This window comes from Pteropus vampyrus, unplaced genomic scaffold (genome assembly GCF_000151845.1).
Source record: "Pteropus vampyrus isolate Shadow unplaced genomic scaffold, Pvam_2.0 Scaffold2, whole genome shotgun sequence".
In the NCBI taxonomy this organism is placed as follows: domain Eukaryota; kingdom Metazoa; phylum Chordata; class Mammalia; order Chiroptera; family Pteropodidae; genus Pteropus; species Pteropus vampyrus.
This window is the reverse complement of record NW_011888783.1, coordinates 27,920,007-27,927,053: the sequence shown is the minus strand read 5'-3', so window position 1 is coordinate 27,927,053 and position 7,047 is coordinate 27,920,007. Positions and strand designations below refer to the sequence as shown.

At 38.8% G+C, this 7,047-nt stretch overlaps 1 non-coding gene across 1 annotated transcript; it reads right to left on the bottom strand.

The window, feature by feature from the left end:
* Window positions 1-709: 709 nt before the first annotated feature.
* On the bottom strand, window positions 710-901 carry LOC111739850. The gene has a single exon (XR_002780387.1). It is a non-coding gene; the product is annotated as a U2 spliceosomal RNA (small nuclear RNA).
* Between the last annotated feature and the right edge of the window lie 6,146 nt (window positions 902-7,047).

The window sequence follows — 7,047 nt, the reverse complement described above, 5'->3', positions numbered from 1 at the left end:
TAGGCATGAAACTGCTTCACTGCTCGCAGCCTCCGAGGGTGGAATCCCTGGGCAATGGGCATCCTTAATATCTTAATGATGTCTCTATCCAGTTCAACTCCCCAATTCTACTTCTAATGCTCAGTCCTGTTCATTTTTAAACTTTAATCTCAAAAACAAGACAACGCTAAACTTCGATGTCAATCTAGTTGGCGTGGGACTGGGAGTTTGTCTGCTCTCCCACCCCAATCTTCTCCCCCTTTGCTAGAAAGGACAAACCTAGGTTAAGAGGATAGACTGAGAAGCAGGATCTCCTTACTCGACTCCTCCGGACCAGGAAGCCATGGCTGCTAACACCAAGGATGCTGCTGCCTCTCTAATGCCAATAGATTTTCTTCCCCCTTCATAGCTGTTTATGTCCCCAGGTCGCATGTCCTAGGTCACAAGTTTCCAGGTCACATATCCTGGTTCACAGTTACTTGATATGATGTCTAGCTCAGGCTGAGCTCTTCTCTTTCTTGGCCCAGGACTCCTCGTACTCAAGGGGTCCTCCTGGGTGTGGTGCCGGCAAGATGGCTTAAGCTCAGCTACTTTGCGTATTCCACTGACAGGAAATTCTGTCCTTGCAAAGCAAATGGTGGAAATGCAGTCTAGGGCCTCATTAAGAGTGAATTAGAGCGCTTTATAGGAGACAAGAGAAACAATAGAAAACATTCTGTAATTAACTCAAAAGGTTTGCAGTGTTCCTGGAAGTAATGCAATTCCAAGCTGAGGCAGAGAGTGGATAGAGTGAGCTCCCGAACCATCTCCTAATTCTAACCATTAATTTAATAGCCAATACACAGCTGAAGAACATGTCAGACACTTTAACTGGGAAGAACAGATACCACATTTGATTTTAGCCAATAGGTAGAGGAAGGATAAAGGTCCACTTAAGCCACACAGTCCCCCTTTCACACCTGAGGTGGAGGCTGACACCTCCAGAGTCCCTATATCTCTCTGGTACTCTGAATTTTTCCCTGATATTGCTCTGACCTGATATAATACTCCTGAGGAAACATCTTTCTCACTGAAAATGATTAATTTTGATGTCTTCTTCCTGAGGCCTGATCCAAATACCTCCTTTGCGTAGTCACACTTACTAAATTTAATTGATCAGCTCCTTCCTTCCAGCTCCTGTATTTTCTGTACTCTTTTAGGAGTCAGAGACAACTGTGGAACTCAAGTAAACAAACTATTTTTAAAAATTTTTTATTATGGAAATTTTCAAACATAAACAAAAGTAGAAAGAATAATATGATAAACTGGCATGTACTCACCACCCAGCTCAACAATTACCAACTTATGCCCAATCTATGCCCCCACCTACTCTCTCTTTCCCCAAACCATGTATCTAACATATTTGAACTTTTTGTTGTCTTAAACATAACCACAATACCATCAACACACCTGAAAAGAAATAACAATTCTTAATTATTATTAAATATCCAGTTTGTATTCAGATTTCTACAATGGTTTCATAAATTGGAATCCTAACAAGATTTATCCGTGGTATTAGATTGAAACATTTCTTACACAAATACACTAGGTTATGCTGTAGTCTCAGACAACTTGAAAACCACAGTGGCTTATAACAATTTGGGTTTATTTCCTGCTCACACGGATTTCCACTGTGAGTCAGCTTCGCATCCTCTTCACTCCTGGCCCTGGAGTGAAGAAAGAGTCCCTATTTGGGATACACCCACTTCCTGGCAGATGGAAAGGAGGACTGCTTGAAACATACAATGACTTTTAAAACTTCTGGGGAAAGAAAAAAAACAACAGCTTCTGCTCAGAAGTAGCAACCATCACATTTGCTTACATTTCATTGGTCAAAGCAAATCACATGGCCAAAGCTGATATCAATAGGAAAAGGGGAAAGATAATTCTCCCACAACAGAGGACAGCAAATACTGGGAATAATACAATCTCTCATACCTTGTAAATCCCTTTTAATTTATAGGTTCCTCTCCTCATCCTCCCTCCCCTCGATTTACTAGTTGAAGAAATTGGGTTATTTGTGCTATAGAATTTTCTATATTCTGTGGTACACTTGTTTAACGTGTTCCTCTGTTTCATCTAAACCTCTACTTCTACACCTGCAGTTAAATATAGAAGCATTATCAGATCCAGGTTCAAATTTTTGACAAGGATGCTTCCTAGGTGGTTCTATTATGTTATGTAAGTTATCTCCTGCTCTGTAACAAATTATCTTCAAACTTGGTGGCTTAAAACAACAATAATCATGTATCATCTCATGGTGTCCGTGGACTAGAAATTTAGACGAGACACAGGGGGATGGCTTGTCTCTGATTTATGATTTCTGAGATGTTAGAAGCTGGGGTCTAGAAGGCTGGAGGACTGAAATCATCTGAAGGTGTGACCGAAGTTCAAAGTTCCTTGGTTAGCAAGTTGGTGTTGGTAAGTTGCTTCTTTTCTATGTAGGCCTGTCCCCTAGGCTGCTTGAGCATCCTCACAACTTGGTGGCTGACTTGCCCCAGAGTGATCGATCCAAAAGACCAGCGCTGGAACAGCAATGTCTTCTATGACCTAGCCTGTGAATTCATACACTGACACTTCCATTGGTCACAAAATCAGCCCCTATTCGGTGTGGGAAATCTATACAAAGGCATGAATACCTAAAAAGGAGGGTCACTGGGGGCCATTCTGTATCAAGTAGCTTTTGATGTTAAAAAAGACAAGTAGAGACAATCTATATCCTGTTCTGTGGGACTGTGGTTTCCAGCACTTGAGATTCAGTCCAGAAGAATTTCAAGGGGAAAAGGCCTAAAAGAAACTATTAGGTCTTTATTTTGCCATGTAACGTCATTCGAAAAAGCAACCTGTTAATTCTGCTATCATTATTTTTTCACTTTTTTTAAAAAAGACCTTTTTTTCATATAGGAATATGTTATCTCAGAATGAAGATTTATCATTTTAGATGTGGAGCAATGAAAACTCGCCTAACCTGCTGGTGGGAATGTACATTGGGAATCCGCTTGGAAAACATTTTGTAGCCAAGTTGAGGAGTCATGTGCTCTGTCACCCAACAATTCCACTCCTAGGTGTATTCCCTAAAGATATGTGTACACACACACCAGGAGTCATGTACATGGCTGCATGTTAATAATGGTCCTGAACTGGAAACCAACCAAATGTCCATTAACAGTAGCATACACAAACAAGTTGATGTATATTCATATTGTATGATTTCATATATATAAAGTCCCCAAATAAGCAATACCAAAGTATAGTGCTTTGAGATACATACTTAAATGAAAAAAACTTTTTTAAAAAGAGCAAAAGTGTTACTGTTATAAAGGTCCACTGTGGTTACCTTTGTGGGGAGGGAGGGTTTTCTGATTGTGAAGAGACACAAGGTAGAGACTGCTGGGGTGCTAGCAATGTCGTATTTATTGGCCCTTATAGTAGTTACACAGATACTGCCTTGATAACTCATTAAGCTGCACGTTTTATGTTTTTTCTGTTATGTGCAATATTTCACCATAAAAAGAACTTTTTAAAGAGAGAAAAAAATTAGTCTTTTTAATTAAAAATTTTAGCTTTAGGGGAAAGTTTTTTATTTTCAGACTATCTGTTCTTTCTTGGCTCCATCATCCCTCTCCCACCCCTTTCCCCACAGGGAGTGTCAGCAGGATCTCTGCTAGTTCCAGCACTGGCAGCTTCACACTAGAGACTCTCACATGTCCCTGACTCAGTGGAGCAGGGGTGGATGCGGTTACATACACTCATGCGCGCACATACACACACATTTGTGGGGCTTCCCTCCCCATGCTTCAGGAGGAAGAACTTTTGTTCCGCTTCCCACGCTGGTGATAAGAGGGAATAGCCTCTCTTGAAGAACTCTGCGGCCCCCACAAAAGGTCTCCCATTTCTTGCTCCTAGCTTTATGGGCAGGAATGATGATAGAGTTGATGGCCCTTCTGACAGACACTGTCAGCCAGCCTAGCTAGCAGCCCCAGTGCTGGGCAACGCCCTAGTCTAAGAAAATGTGCTTAGTGTTGTAGCTCTCAGCAGTGGGCCTGAATAACCCATTTTGGTACTGGGCACTTCACACATCCTGTTATACCACTGTTAATGGGACATATATTATATGCCAGGGATTGTGCTAGTTGTTTTACATTGTGAAATGCTTTGTAATTTGCAATATTTTATTTCATTTTCCTAACAATCCTTGAAATAGGTAGAAGATATCTAATTATTTTTGCTTTTCAAAGAGGCCATTGAGGCTCCTAAAGTCACTGTAAAAGGCTACCCATACCTTTGAATACTTGCCATACCTCCAGCCTCTTGACAGAAAAGTACGCAGGAGTAGTTGCTCAGATGGAGTTTGCTCAACGGTGTCTCCTGCCTACCACCCATCCCGGTCAAGAAGTGGTTATCTGACTCAAGAGCAGCCATGCAATAGGGCAGAGATATACATGGGCAGCTTTGAGAAACATATCTGCTCAAACAGGAATGATGGTGATTAAGTAGATGATTAGATTATCCTGGGAACATTATGTGAAAAATACAAAGAAGTCGTCGTTATACACAGGAAAAGCTAAAAGACACCAGAGATGAGAAAGTTGTATACAGATACCCTAAGGCAGTTGTAATCATCAATAAACAGGGAGTATGAGTAAGAGTGAACAGAAAACATATCCATTGGATACAAATAAAAAGTGAATTATCTAAATGGCATTGGCAGGAGCATTGAAAGCAAAGATTTCAGGGTACTAAGTACTCATAATGACAAGGAGGCAGTACTCCTGCTGAGTGGGCTTGGTCCAGCCTCTGTAGTTCAGTTCCCTCTCTCTCTCTCTTTTTTTTTTAATTCGAGCAGATGACCAGGCTATAAAGACAAAGATTGAATAATACTGAGCCTACAGGCAATAAATATTATATCTTATCTGATGACAAGAGTGAAAGCTTTTTTCTAAAGTACTGATGAAAAAGTAGCAGAAAGAAAATAAGGAAGTTAGAGAATCAATCTAGCAAGTCTACCATCTTATTGACAGTATACAGAGAGATTAAAAAAATAATATGCAGAAAGAAATGGAGTGGAGGAAAGTATCAAAGGAATAATAGAAGAAAAGTCCTCACAACTTGATGCAGTGACTCTTTAGAGGGTAAGGTCCCATAAATACATATGAGTGTTCAGTGAAACAAATGAGACAAAGAAAAAGCTGCGGCATGTTTTCACATAATCCCAGAACACCAGGAAAAAAGAAAAAAGCCTAAAAGCTTCAAGAAAAGAAAAAACAGATGACACATAAAGAAATAGATAGAAAAATGACACCAGACTTCTCAACAGCAACACGGGATGCCAGAAGACAGTTTTGAGGGGGGAAAAAAATGTTTACCGATTAATATCCAGCCAAACTGCCAATCAAGCTTGAAGGAGGAATAAAAATATCTTTAGTCATGCAAGGCCTTGAAAGATTTATCTTCCACGTGCCCTTTCTCAGGTAGCCACAAAACGTTCAGCTGCAGCAAAATGATTGAGGAAATCAAGAAAAAAGATGGTATAGAAGCAAACAAACAAACAGGAAAACTGCAAAAAGAAGCCTCAGATAGTGCAGGAAGCCTAGAGAGCAGCCAGTCCTCATTGACACAGGATGATGGTGGACTTGGAGAGGGTGGTCTTCAGGAAAAAACTATATTTGAGAGTTTGGCAGAATCTACATCTTTATGATAATGAGTGTCATCAATCTATTCCTATGTACTTCGTTGTTTTAATTACTATAACTTCATATATGTTTCGATATCTAGTAGAACATCTTATTTTCCTTTACAAAATTTGCTCTTTTAGATAAGATAAAAACAACTTAAGTTGCGAAACAAAAATTTACTTTTGAGTCCATGAAGAATATTATTGGGATTTTGATTTTCAAATTTTCATGGCAGTATATCAGGGTTAATATTTAGCTGGTATGTACTGTTTGGCTCTTCTGATTTTTTTTACAATTAGCATCCATCTTGATTGCTTGCTATTCATGACATACCAATTTTAAATATTTTAAAATCCCTGTGGCAGAGAAAGCTAGCTGGGTATATAGTAGCCCAACTTTACCACATTTCCCAGCATCCTTTGCAGTTCTCATCGATGAAATATGAGTAGAAGCAATAAATGCCACTTCCAGGCCTGGCTAATAAGAATTCTCAAACTCATCCCTTCATACGCCTTCCTCTTTCTCCACTGCTTAGAATGGCAATGGTAACAACCAGAGTCACTTTGGAACATCATAAAAGTGGTAGAGACATTACATTTGTGGATTCTTGAAGGAATGTATAAGTAGGAGATGTAGGAATAAACACTTTTCATCCCCTAGGACCACTGCTGCTGTCAAGGAAATCAGCTTTGAACTATTACAGAAGAGGGAAATAAATTTATTATCTTTAAGTCATGGGAAATTTAAGCTCTCTTTATTACTGCAGGTTAGCCTACCCTAACCAATATAATGACTAAATGCATATTGTTACACTTTTGGAGGGCAATTCGATAGTACTCATCAAAATAGTAAAAGTAGAAATGTTTTGATACAGCAATTCCATTTATAAGAATGTGTACTAAAGAAATACTTAAATGGACAGGTAAGGTTTTATGCACCATCATGTCCACTGCAACATTATTCACAGTAACAAAAACTATAGACAACCCAAATATACATCGTTAGAGAAGTGATTAAATAAATTACAAGTTCCTAATGATAAGTTTTAATGCTATGCAGCTATTAAAAAGAACAAGGTATGTTCTATGAAGAGAATTTACGTCTTTAAATTATTTAATGAATAAAAATTTACATTTTCTGATGGTTTTATAAATAAGTGTATATAAAAGATAAAATAATATATAAATACATATGTACATCATATACATATTTGTATATGCATAGAAAGAAAGGGTCTAGAAAGTTATATACCAATATATTAATAGTAGTTAACCTTAAAGACTAGGAGGGGTGTTGTGGTGTTAAAGGGCGTCTAGAGCCTTTCAGTGTCCCCTCCTCCAAAAGATGGGATCTA